Below are 13,854 nucleotides of genomic sequence, written 5' to 3' on the forward strand. Positions count from 1 at the left end.
GAAAGTATACATTTACATGCATTAAATGAAACTGAAATATTACATTACTCTGCCTCATTACTGAAAATAAACAAGTGGGCCAACTGTAGCAACAGTTTGCTAACCCACAGCCTAGCTACGTTAGTTATATTACTTGCTGTGTCGTTGTTCGCACTGTATCATGGTAGTTATGGTATTGTATTTCTCCATCTAAACACAAAGATCATAACAGCAGTCATACAGGTTGTTATTCTGTGAAAGAGGCTCAGTTGCACACTGACCTCTCCTCCTCCACCATGAATCCCCTCCCCACCCTTCATTGTAGGTTGGAGACGTTTATTTCTCGTATATTTGTTTCACTTCACTCGCCCTGCTGTATCTACTAGACAATACTCAAGCTCTTCAATAAATTGTGCTCCACGTCTCTCAATACGCCACCATTGTTATTCCTCTACATTGTTTTTTTCCTCTCTTTAGATGAGACTAAGGATACCTTTTGAAGTCACACACACAGCTTTGAAAGAAAATTCTGTATATGCTACATACAGTCATCTTTATCTCATTATTGCTTTCAAAGATGTGAACTTATTGATCCTTTGTTTTAAGTATTTTCCCCATTTTTGTGTTTGTACATGATGTTTGAAACCACACCTGCATCCCATCACTGTTTTTTGATTTTATGTACTTGATGACAGTGACAATGATGACTTAGTTGTTGATGATGTTTCCTCATCAAATTAATGTTCCCCAAAGTGGTCTATTTTCTTAGTGTACTTTATTTATGTTCCTTTTGCCATTAACATTGCGAGTTCACGAATACCACAAGAGGGGGGCGTTCATATGGACTCTTCTCATGTACACGGTAAACACGACCCCAATTGAAGGCAGCATTAGACCCAACAAGCCAAAGAACATTAGACCCAAAAAGCCTTACAGTTGGTCAAAGGTAGTAAGACAGGATCAGGTAAACAACAGAAACCAGAACAGACATCTGCAACAGGCAGTCAGACTAAGCAACAGGTACAGTGATGCAAGAATGGCTCAAACCCTACAGCAGCTAGGCAACATGAACAATCTGGAGAACTATAATGCTAACTGCCCTCTATATATCCTGGGGAGCTAATGAGCAAAGCAGCAGCAGCTGTGCAGGCAGGTGGCTGATCACAAAAGCAGTCAGGTGATTTAACAGAGGCAGGGGACTTCTGACAATGCCTACTGGGCATGTATGGCATGACTGAGTCTTAAAAATAACACAAAACACACAGAAACAGGCTGTGTTGCAATTCAGGGGCTGAATCTTCATAATCCATTGTGCATGGGACAATAGGCCTTTTTCACAGCAGACATTTTGACTTGTCATAGCAGGAAAAGAACAGGTGTTACTAATAACATTAACAATGGTTTTGTTCTATTCAAGTGTCCCAGTAAACCATGTCAGTGTGACAGTGAGCCAGCCTGCACAACACCAGGACCCTGCAACTGAAGCAGCTGGAATTCAGCCATCATTAATTTTATTATCTACACCTGTGCTTTTCCTACTGTGACATGTCAACACATTTTTTGTGGAAAAAAAAAATTGTTTGATGGAGAATTTAGGTGATCCCCATCAACTCACGAAGCTGGGAAATTAAATGACCTGGTGTTAATTGGCTGAAAATTGTCTTCAGGGGCCATTATGACAAATACTGGGTTAGCCAGCTATCTTTAGGTTTAACTCAGGTATTCCAGTATCACAAGTATAATGAGTCATCATTCATACAATGACATTGACAAAAGTACATGATAAAGTGACAAGTAATAAAGAGTAAGTGGGCATTAAGACCAAAATCAGTCCTGCTTTGCAAGGCTCTACGTTGGTGGGGGCGTGTTTCTTCGGGTACCGGTGAGACTTGAGATACAATCCAGGAAGTCCAGTTTGAGTAACAGATAAATGAATTTGAAGGCTTCTGAAGACACAGCAGTTTATAATACTCTGAAGCAGGGTTTTACTACTCTGGAGAGTTATCACGGCTGCAATTATATTATCTTTCGTCGCGACGGTCGCCAGGAAAACAGTAGAAATACCTGTCGTGGCTTAAACTGAAACTACAGAGTGGAAGTATGCTTGACAAAATTCGTGCTCCCGTGGAAGGACACTGGTCCCACCTCATCTTCACACTGACCCCTGTCCACCTCCAAAAGCTGTTGGTACTGGAAGCTGCCGGTTTATCGAGAGTGGAAGCTGCTGACACGGAGCTCCCCAGTGCGCCATTAGGGCTGTCAGCAGTTGCTCAGCAGGAAATGCCCAGGATCCAGGCCTATCAATGGGCCCTTTCAACAGGCACACCAGCCCTGGTCAGGCCAGGTAAACAGAACATGATTCACACCTCCCGTGCAAACCAAAATGTACATTCTCAACACTGGAAACACCACATCCAGTTACTGAGTCTCTGATATGCCACATGTATGCGCACATACATTGTTTTATTGGAAACATGCAACTCTAGTTAACAAAAACAGAATTGTGATACTATATAATATATAAGGTTCATATGAATGCATCATCTTTATCCAACCTGTGAGATGAGGATTTGCTGTGTCAGAGAAACAAAACCATCTCCAGACACTGAGGAAAACACACTTGCTTGCTATGAATTATCTGATTTGAAAGTAATTTTTGCTCACACCTGTTTGCTGAATCATCTGGGTAATTATAATTAAGTTAGCGCTGAATTAAATGAGGCAAGGGACACAGAGAGAAGAGGAAGAAGAGAAAGCATCTGAGAGGATAAATAAGAGCATTAATTGAGGATTTGGACTGAAGGGGATAGAGGTAGATGAATAAACCTGTTTAGAAAATAAGGCTGGATGAAAAACACATCTCATAATCATGAAGATTAATTCAGTGTAATTCCATTTCGCTGTGTGTTTTTACTTTATTTATGAGGATAAATTAACACATTTTAACAAGACGGCTTTGAAGTTAGTATTAATGAAAGGAAAGGGGGGAAAGTTTGTGTGTCTGAGTGTGTTTACAAGACAAGAGACAGAGATAGAGGGAGAAAGAAAGGGACAGAAACATCTCCTCCAGACAGCTGTTTCTTATCGTTCTGCTTCATGCTCGGTCCATCTTCCTCGTTAGTGGCAACTCGCTCGTCTTTCATCAGGATTTCTCACACATCTCAGAGTTTGGAAAAGCAATTTCTCCTGTGTGTATGCCTCCCACCTTTTCATAAGTCACCTTCTAGCAGTCATTCACGTTGGTTTGGAACCAGCTGATATGATTCAGAGCCAAGAAAAAAAGAGCAGAGAGTTACCTTAATGAAGGGTTTATGAAATATTAAACGAAAAACATACAGGTAGACTTTAAGTGTTGCATAATGTGGCTGACCTGTTACGTTGGCGAGCTTAATGATATGAAGCAGGACTTTCAGATCATCTGATTATCATACTTAGTCATTCCCCTGTAGGCTGTGAGCCTTTCACATAACCTTGTCTGATCACTGATCTCCCACATCAAAAGTGTCAAGCTGAATTCTGGCAAATCAAAAGGCAGCACGCGGACTGTGAGTTGAATTATAAGTAAAAGTTGTTGCTTCTACTGGAACAAGGTGTTCTTGCCTTCCTTTTTTTCTTTCTCTGTCAGTCTGCCTCCTTTCCTCTTGTATCTTTCCCTCACCCCTCTCTCCCTCTCTGTGCCCCCACCTCCCCTTGCCGCTCTGATAAGAAGACAAAAGATAAACAACCCCTCCAGCATCTGCCATCGATCGCTCCGGGGTAAAAGCTTAATGGCTTGGCTCAAAGTAATAACACTCCTGGAGTTCTCTGAACTGATGGGAATGATAGATTCTCTCCCCTCAGCTGCACCTAGAGTTTGTAAGCAGAAGGAGTTTGTGTGTGGAAGAGAGGGTGAAATCAGGAGCACAGAGATCATGACAAAGAGAAAAAGAAATATGCACCTCAAAGGAATACTTAAATGAACAAAAGGAAGGTTCTCTTCTTGAGGCGGGGAGTGTATTGTTAGCCGTGCCCTTCCTGACTGAGGTGGTTTAGGTTGTGCCCCAGCACTTGTCACTCATCTTGATGAGCTGTCCACTTTGAAATAGCGTCTAGCTTGTGGCTAAGGCATCCCTGTAGCTGTTCTCATCTGCCCATGTCTAGTTTAGCCACTGTTTCTTTGTCACTTATTTCCAATGAGAAACCAATGTTCTCTGTTCCAAAAAATGTCCCAAATACTATTAAAAAAAAACAATGGAAGGAAAGGAAATTGAGGCAACACACAGCCTGATAATGTGAAATAGGATTTCATGGTCACTTTACTGAAATACAATAAAGATGTGTGAAGACTCATTATTGAAGACAAGCATAGCATTTAATTCAGAAAAACAATTCCCTAAAAATACTTCTGGTGCTGTGATTATATTGGAGTAAGTGAACAGTTTATCTGTCATCCAGCACAGGTTTCAAAGGTTTTTCCAATGTTGGATTGTGGAGCAATTTAGCAGTGTTGGGCAAGCTACTTGGAAATTGTAGTGAGCTCAGCTACCAGTTACTCTACATTAAATGAAGCTTAACTACACTGAAGCTGCCCTCAGAAAAATGTAGCAAGCTAAGCTACGGCAACATGGCAAAAGTAGCTTACTACATAGAAGCTACTTTTTTTTTTTACATTGAACCAACTTCATTCCAAGTCAAGTGTGTCAGCTAATTCGGGAATCACCTGAATGTGTAAACTCAAACTCTCGTGTCTGTGTTCCGCTGCAGCAGAGACGTCGTAGGCATCGGCTCAAGGATAGGTACGTGATGTCACTGTCATACGGAAGTGCTTCTGTCGGCTACATATCCTGTACGTCCATGTAGACGGTGGAATCACTTACTGATCCGCAGAAAGCTCCGCTGCTTGAGCTTCAGAAATGCTCAAGTTTTCTCGAAATGCTTGGGGAGATGTAACGTTAGCTTGTGTGGATCAATAAAAGAGCTAAGCTACTGAAAAGTAATTTGATTGAGAAAACAGCGACGCTACCACCACGCTACTGAGAAATGTAGTTAAACTAGTAGCACCACTACTGCCCAACACTGCAACTTAGATACTATAGAGAGCCCTGTCACCACGGACTAGCATCTCTACTAGCTTCTGTATGTCAAGGCAATCTCTCATTGAGCATTTCTTTCCTGTGGGTTTACTATCCATATTCTAACATAAATTGGCATCTATTACATCACTTGCTATGGGGTAGCATACAAAAAAACTACATCTCCCATGAAAATGTATCAGCACAGTAGGGAGGGTACGTAGGTAGGTCATTGTAACTTGGTTTCGTCCATACACATAATATTCCCCAACACTCCCTTCTAAAATCATTTTTAACTTTTTAGGTGGAATCCTTTCTGTCTAAAAAAAAAACAGCTAAACTATGTTCCGTGTTCCAAGGCTGTTTTTCTTTGTAATTTGCTTCATCACAAACATCGATGTGACAGAACACAGAAGTGATTTTGAATGAGGTTTTCTTACTTGCTTCGGTTTCACTTCGGCTCTCTTTTTGCTAAGTTGTGATGATGAGGATGGGAGGAGGAGGAAGGTCAGTGGGGGACAGAAATAACACTATAGCAGATCCCATCCTCTTTAAAGCCTCTGTCTTTTAGATTGGTTTCCTTCAACATTGCCTCTGACACTTTGTATAGCTTAGCCCTCCAGACTCTCCCACGAGACAGTGACTGCTGCTGCTCTCCCCAGTCAACGGCCAGAGCTTTCACTAATCTAAAGTATTTAAAACATTTACTGGGGTCCCAAGTTGCTGCAAACGTGTCAGATTCTATCATGCTCACATCACAACTCCTAGGTGCTAGTACAGAGTTAGAGTTAGAGCTGGACCAGGAGGATTGTGAAGGTTTGAATCTTTGACAGAGTGACACAATCTTCTTTGGTCTACAGTCAGCAGCAGCACGGCTCAGTAACACAGAGTTTTGGTAATTTAGACAGTCAATTAGCGACTAATTAGCCATTTAGTCATTACAGTGACTTATTAGATTGAATGGTGTCAGAGATTGAAACAGTGTCATCCTCATACTAAAAATAACAATCTTTGCACTTTGGCTGACTTCAGTAATTCATGTGGGCTTACAGAGCTGCCACAGCACGCACTGTAGCAATTCTCAAATTGGAATTAATCTGCTTAGAAAATTGTGTTTACAAGGCTTTCTTCCATTTACTTTTATTGAAAGGATTACTCTGTCTCAATAATTCATGGGGGTCAAACGCCATGAGTGTGTTGATGACGTGACAGTGAACAGAGACGAGCCCCCCTCTTCTACTGTGGGAACAGGCGTGACCTCTGACCCCTGACCTCACCGTTGAGGCTCTCTACGGTTGGCTGTTTCAGTTGCTCTGTGGGCCGCCTGATCACAAACACTCACCTTGGGCGTGATGGACTGTGATGGATGGTAGCCTGTGAGCCATGAGGTCAGCCGAGTCAGCCCCATACAGAGTCAACCAGCTTACCTTACATAGGTGTGTTTACATGGATGTGCACGTGTGGATGCATCTCAGTAAATTTGTATGTATAAAGAAGCAGTTCTTAGAGTTTTGTTTGGGCCAGATGAAATAAGAGGTGGGAAAAAACTAAACTTGGACGGATGGATTGAAAGCTTAAATCTGCAGGTGCCAGGTGGGTATTGCTTAGCAACAAGCAGAGACTGCATACTGCTTTTGTTGCATTTGGAGGATACTTCTTGATGACAGCACAGTGTCGATTTTAAGATTTAAGCTAGACAAAACTTGTTAATCTTCAGTCATGAACAAACAGCCACGTGTGCGTCTCTGTGTGCTGATTATTCAAATGATGGCCATGAGTTCCTCCTGCGGAGTCACACTGCGGTAGCACCAGTCTCATATGTGCATGGCATGATATCTCCCTTCTTAATCTTCAAAGTGAGTCCTGACACTCATGAAAATGTCCCTCGGCGTTAGCCCCGATACCCTTTCTTCTCGCTCCGTCACAAGTGCGTATATACATAAGGGAGGTGGGGGTGTTACGTAACTATTCTATGATGGGAGCGCTAACTGGCTAACACGTCCTATCTCTGAGATCAGCAGGAGGTGGCTTAAAGACACGTTGATACAGAGTTGATGAGGAGGAGTTCAAAGAGAGAAACTGAATCCTGGGTAATAACCGGTGATCAGTACATTATTAGGCAGACCACTTTGTAAATTACATTTTCTGGAAGCTGGTGCTGTCTAATACGGATTTAGTCTATGATTTTACAGCTGCAGCCAGGTAGAGAAATAAGCTCCTGGGCCCAGATGTGTCCTCACGTGATAGAGGTGTGATTCTATGGTTCATTAATGACACACTCATGAAGAGAAAGCAATGGGAGGTGTGTGCGGCATTCATCTAAGCTGCCCTTTTAAAATCTGTCACAGACAAGGCCCACACCAGTGGCTGCAGCTGTCATAGGACTGCTTGATTGCAACTTTGCTAAAACACAATGCAACAGAAACTGAAAAGAGTCCACCTTTCATCATAAAGGACATCTAGGTAATTGCTGATATTTCCAGAGGTAAAATTAGACAGTAGTAAAAGCCCTATAAATGGAAGCAGTCCTTTTGTTCTTCCTCCAGAGACAAAGTCACACAGTCAAACAGGGAGGCAGATCAATTGGTTTTACTGCCAGAGTGGATAGGCTTTTACAGTTTCACAAACTCTCATTGATGGCTTCCTGTCATGCAGCCGTCATACAGGAGCTCACTCAAATGGTATTTACCTACCGGGATAAGGGGCATTCTGTTTTTTATTTCATCTTACAAATGCCTTTCAGAGAATATTCTGGCTCATCAAATCAAAGACGAGCTACCCTGGTCCTCGTGTGCTGGCTGGCAAAGGAGTGGTGCTGGTTAGGAGAAAGTCACTGGAGTTAATTATGAGAAGGGTCTGTTCTCTGTTTGGAGGAGAGACAGCAGGCCAACAAGGCATTGTTAAGATAAAAGCATGGGGAAAAGACCAGGCATGAAATGAGACAGAGAGACAAGCAGACAGAGATGTTTCTTTTCTTCAACCTGCAGTGTACCAGAAACAATGAATGACTTAAGTGGAGCCAGAATTAAAATATCGTGCTGAGATGGAGACAAAAGAATAAGAAAAATCTTTGGATGAAGTAGTGCAAGTGTTCGGAGAGAGAGGAAAGACCAGGATACTGACTGTATAGGCTGGAGAAAATTAGATTTTTCTCTCACCAATCACAAGTGTCAACACTGAAGCTTCTTTGTCCAGCATACAGTTATCTTAAAGTTTGAATCCTTGTGATTTCAGGTGAAGTTATTTGACAACACCCATGGTTACCTTGGTAACAGCAAGTGCAGTTTAATACTACAGCAAACCCCTCTTGAGCAGCTACTCATTGACCATGTCTTGTTTTTTAGACGCATTTTCAATGAACGATCACAGTTAGCACTAACCGTGGGACAAACACGTTGTGTTTCCTGTGGCTGCTTCACAATAAAAGCCATCTCGTGTTTTACCAGTTGAATGCTTTCAATGTTAAGCGGCAGCAGTATGCAATGTTCGATTTAATACAGCTCTGATACTGTATACAGAGAGTGTAGAGTACAGACAGACCTCCCTGAGGAAGAACAAGATGTCCCAAAATTGGAGAATAAATGGGGGAGAGGCAAAGATTTCCAAAACCCCAAAATTCCTTCCTCCAGTAACAAATTGTTGACAGGACAAAAACCCAAACTTTTGAATCACTGGACACATTAGAGTAGTGAGCCGATGATTCATCAGTGGTTAAAAAAAAAGGCAATTGTTCACAACAGTATACACTGGGTGATTTTATAATCAGCTTTTTGGGTAGTTTTCTGAAAAGTGCGTTGCATTGTAAGATCAATGGAACACAAAAAGTACTGAGTGAGTGTGTTTTGCGGGAAAAAATGCTTTTACGTCATTTAAGGCAGGTAAATAAGGCCACAGACACAGGCATGAGCACACATTTGAAAAAAACTCTCACACATTCACACATTCTGTATGCCCATCCTGAAGCACCCGGAGAGTAATATGCAGTTCAAGGGTCTGACTTGGATCAAAGGTCACATATTGAGTCTGTCCTCGCAGTGACGTTCATCTCTGACACCTTTGAAGAGGGGTCGTACATCATGGTGGGGAGTCCTGCGTGTCAAACGAAGACCTTGTGTAACAAGGACCATCCTTCCTGTTTGTGTGTGTGTATGTGTGTGTGTGTGTGTGTGCACCTAGGGCATGAGGGGGTGGACACCGCCATCTTCACTCTAGGTTCTTCCCACATCCTGGATTATTTCACCATGTCATAGGCATTTTTGTCTCCCATGATGATACTAAATACAATGTCTAATATGATGTATGTGTGTCTGCCAGTGTATGCACACTCACATATGTTTGCATCCCTCAGAGGTACAGTAAAAGAGGACATACACTGAATGTGCATATTCATGTTTTAGAAATAGTTGTAATCATGAAAACCTGAAGTAATTCTTTGGTTTAACTAGAATTCAATCTGATGTATGATTCAGTGGTCTTTTGTTTTGCTTTTCAATTTGATTCTGCTTTGTGCATCATAGCTGACTTCAGTAACTACTTGTCAAATAAAGTTTCAAGTGTTTTAGCCACTTGCATTGTTGTGAATGGTGCAAAAAAGAATTAAATGAATCACAGCCGAGTCCTTGATTCGGTCCTGTCAACTTATGTGTGATTTTTTTTTTTATCTTGCGAATGTCTGTAATGCAGAGTGGCCACTACAAAATATGGCTTGATTGTACAATGCCCACTGATATCTTACAAAATATCAGCCTTTATATGCTTACGAGCAGCTTTAATTTCTCATCGGCATGTAACTTTGGAGGAGCCTGGATTGAGCAACAATAAACTCTCAACTGTCAAATTATTGATTCTTTCTGTTGTACTCTGTTGCACTTGTGGAAAATAAAAAGCTTTTTATCCCTCTGAGAACCTTAGCCCACTTTCTATCTCTTTCTGCAAAGAAATCTGCTCTCCCTCTGTGTCTCTGTGCAGAGCATAAAGAATTACCATGATCCCATGATAAGACACAATAATAATAATAGAGTAAAGATACCTTCCTTCACTGGCCTATTTTCAGCTGCTTGATCTGTGACACTTGTTTGCAGTTGTCCAGGTTTCTACCTTTTTCTGATAGATGAGCCACAGATTCAGATATTGCTTTCCTCTCATCCACAGTTGACACTTCTCTACCCCTCTGCAGTGCTTTTCCTCCCAATCTCTCACTCTCACTCTCCTTCGTCCATCTCTTTTGTGCTCCCTAACAGTTCCTCCTTCCCTCCCGGCTTTTCCTCTAGCTCTCTTTCTGCTCTGTCTGTCCCTCGCTCCCAGTAACTTTGTGGATTTTTGCATCTCTGTTATGTAATGGCACTCAGGGGACGAGGGTACTTCAATCAATACTTCAAACAACCCGGCCCCTGGAGGACTCGCTCCAAATGCCACGTGACAACATGAGAGGATGACATTAGAAGAAGGAGAGGAGAGATGGCCCCGAAATACCGACTGCTACCAGCGGTGCTCAGACTTAAGGGAGGTGGCTATGACTGGGAGGAAGAGAGAGAGCGAGAACACTGATGAGAGAGATTAGAGACCACTGGAGAGTGGAAGAAATTTCAGGAAAAGTAAGAACAACAGGCAGATAAAAACACACCCGCTTGGGGACGCAAGCCCAGGGTGATTCATATGTCTCACTGAGATAAAAGCCAAATGAAAAAATGGAAGTAGCATTATTCATACTGTGGTATCAGAGGGGCAGCACAAACTTTATTTTAAAAAGATAGTAAAGTCGCACACACTTTGTTTGGCTTTAGGGACAAGTGTGCATACACCCCTCCTCACCCAATTTCCCTGTGATATATATATAATAACTGCCTTAGACCTAAAGAATCACTGTTGTCCAGTATTTCTGTTGATGCTTAGCGAGCATCGTCCCAGTGACGAGTCCCTACGACTGGGACTTGCTCTGTGCACCCAGCCAGGAGGAAGGTGAAGACTCTGGGCTCCATAAATCTCCCACTGCTGCCTAGCTCATGCTATTTCAGGCCTAAGTGGCCACAGAGACCTGACTGTAATTGTGCGTTCTATCTGTATAAGTCTATATTTATTTAAACCACACCCCCCTGTGAAGGCACAGTGTCCTCCACTCAGGGTTAATCAAGTGACGCCGAGAGTTTTTGTCTGGAGGACGAAAAGAGAGAGGGAAGGAAATACATGAAGGCAATCTCATCCATCCATAGAGTAATAACAGTAATACGTTTAACTGTTATTTATTACACTAAAGTGTAGAGAGACCATTTGTGCTTTTGCTTAAATGCCAAGATAATTATATGATAACGGATCGCTGGTGCAGTCAAGCAGAGGAAGTGGGAAGAGCTCATATGTGCACGTCATATACACAGTACATGCACGTGAGTATGTGTGCGGCATCACAAGGTGTATGGTATGAGGAAGACATGTAATTTGCGTAAAAATCAATGCTGGAAGGTGTGCGGGTTTTGCAGTGAGGATGACTTGACTGGTTTATTTCAGGAGAGCACAACCTGCGCATCTCTTTCTGTTCTTTGGGGCCAGTGTGTTTCAGATTCAGACCTCCTTGTTCCGTCTGTAGACCTGACCTGAATCTCTCAGCCTCTGGACAGAGTTTTGAAAACAGTTGTGTCCCCAATGTTCTAGATCATCCTGACAGACAAAGTTTACAATACCAGAACAGTAGTGTACTGGGTCATACATGAATGTGTGTTTGTGTGTGTGGATTACATGTATGCATGTGTTTTTCTCTGTAATAGTCAGGGAGTGAGAAAAGAAATTTGATTAGGCTATTTCAGTGCCTTAAAAGGAAATCCCCTAAGTATGCATACAGTTGAAGGTAATCAGCAATTAGGGTAATTGAGTTGATTGAGATTAGGGGGCCACTGTGTCAAAATCTAGTTTTAATACCTGTATTATTGCAGCTCATGTTATGTTTACACACTGAATATTCTCAAATAAATTTGCATTTAATTAAATTACAACCAAACTAACTTGGGGGTGCAGGTGGTGGGCTCTGAATTGGGGCCTGTGCTTCATTATCGCCCCTAGGGCCCCCTTGTGGGTTAAACCGGCCCTGGGCAGAGAAACCAAAATCAAGCACACGCTCTGAGTTTATTTGCATAGGCTGCTCTTCTTCTTACTCCCTCTGTTTGACTCCTCTGAGGTTCCTTCGTTCTTGTTTGATAGTGTTTAAGTAACTATTTCCTCTTTTTGATCTGACATTTACCAGTGTAGCGACATTTCATTATCTAATCCAAATTGTGTTAAGTACAATTTGATGGTTGATTATGTGGCTATGACATTGTTTGGTGTTACAGGGTCTCACTCTAGTTTCTTTGCGTAAAACTGATTCTGTAAATCAGTGAAGGATGGAGTTATATTTACTTTATATAATTCTCTTGCAGATTGCCAATGACTGACAGAATAAATCCCATAACCAAACTCAAGGCCTCTTATAATTTCATTCACATATCAGCAGTTTGAGCCTTGTCGGAGAACATGCATCTGGTGTGATTTTCAAAAGCTACTGAAGTGATGTTGATTTAAGATTAACATTGCTATCACAACCACCTCATTGTATTTTTCTCCATCCATGCACAGGCAAGAGGTGCTCTTACAGAGTGCATATGTTCCCCATATTTAGCTGTTAATACAACAAGATATGATAGTGGGGTACAACCAAGGCCAAAGTCAGACTTGTTTCAACTCTGATTCATGAATTACTCACACTGAGATGTTCCCAGAAACAGAACCTTTGAAAGTCTGTACTTACCTTAAATTGCGAAGAGTTTTTGGAGCAAAATAACAGTAACCACAGCAGGGTTTCCATCTCCAGAGCTGTTAATGGAGCAGTGTTTCTTACTTCCATGAACAACACATGTGGTCAATTAGTGAGTCATGGTAGGCAGAGAGTTTCAGGTTCTTAGTCACCATGGTAAAGAGCTCAGGTGGGTGAGAATGAAAAGAGAAGTGAAGAAAGTGAATTATTGATTGCTTTTGCAACGTTTTGAACATGTATAGTTATACATGTCTAAAATTAGCATTGTATGCAGCATATAAAGTCTGTAGCTCACATACACTGAATCTAACAACGCAAGCATTATCTTAACAGTTGATTATTAGTTTAAAGTTATAATCCTCAAGATTTCAATCCTGATCGATTTGGTGACCTCCATGGTCACAGGTGGTAACTGCAGCTGTGGTTTAATACTACAGGTCCCAGAGTTCTGAGGGCAGCAAACACTCTTTGAGCAGCTACTCTATCAAAAATACAACAGAGGAGCACCCAGTGTAGTTATAGTTAAAGAAGTCCATTAATTATAATTAAAATCGCAATCTTATTTTACGCTGTACACAACATGAGTAGTTTTCCGCACATCAGAAGGGCACAGCAAAGTTGGTTACCTTGCTGAGGAGTTTGAGGTGTGCAGCCTGTTGCCTGCAGCTCTTCATCTAACAGCTCACTGTGGCTGCTCATTCTTGTTACATTACTCTCTGCAATATTAGAAACTGATCCGCTGTCAAAAAATGCTGAAAATTACTGTTAGAATATATGATATTGGTCTAACTGACTTGACAGTTGTTTTGTAGATGCATTTTTGAAGAATTATCGCAGTTGGCGTTAACCTTTGTGACAAATACATTGTTCTCTGTGACTGCTTCACAATAAAAACCACCAGCAGTAATAGGATATGGAGGGTTTTAAGGGCTGAAACTAAATATATGAATCCATAAATAATTAAATAAATGAATAAATATATAATTATATAATAAAATGCTTAAATAAATGAATATATAAATAACTGAATGCTTAATTGTCACC

This window comes from Siniperca chuatsi, linkage group LG6 (genome assembly GCF_020085105.1).
Source record: "Siniperca chuatsi isolate FFG_IHB_CAS linkage group LG6, ASM2008510v1, whole genome shotgun sequence".
Taxonomy (NCBI): Eukaryota; Metazoa; Chordata; class Actinopteri; order Centrarchiformes; family Sinipercidae; genus Siniperca; species Siniperca chuatsi.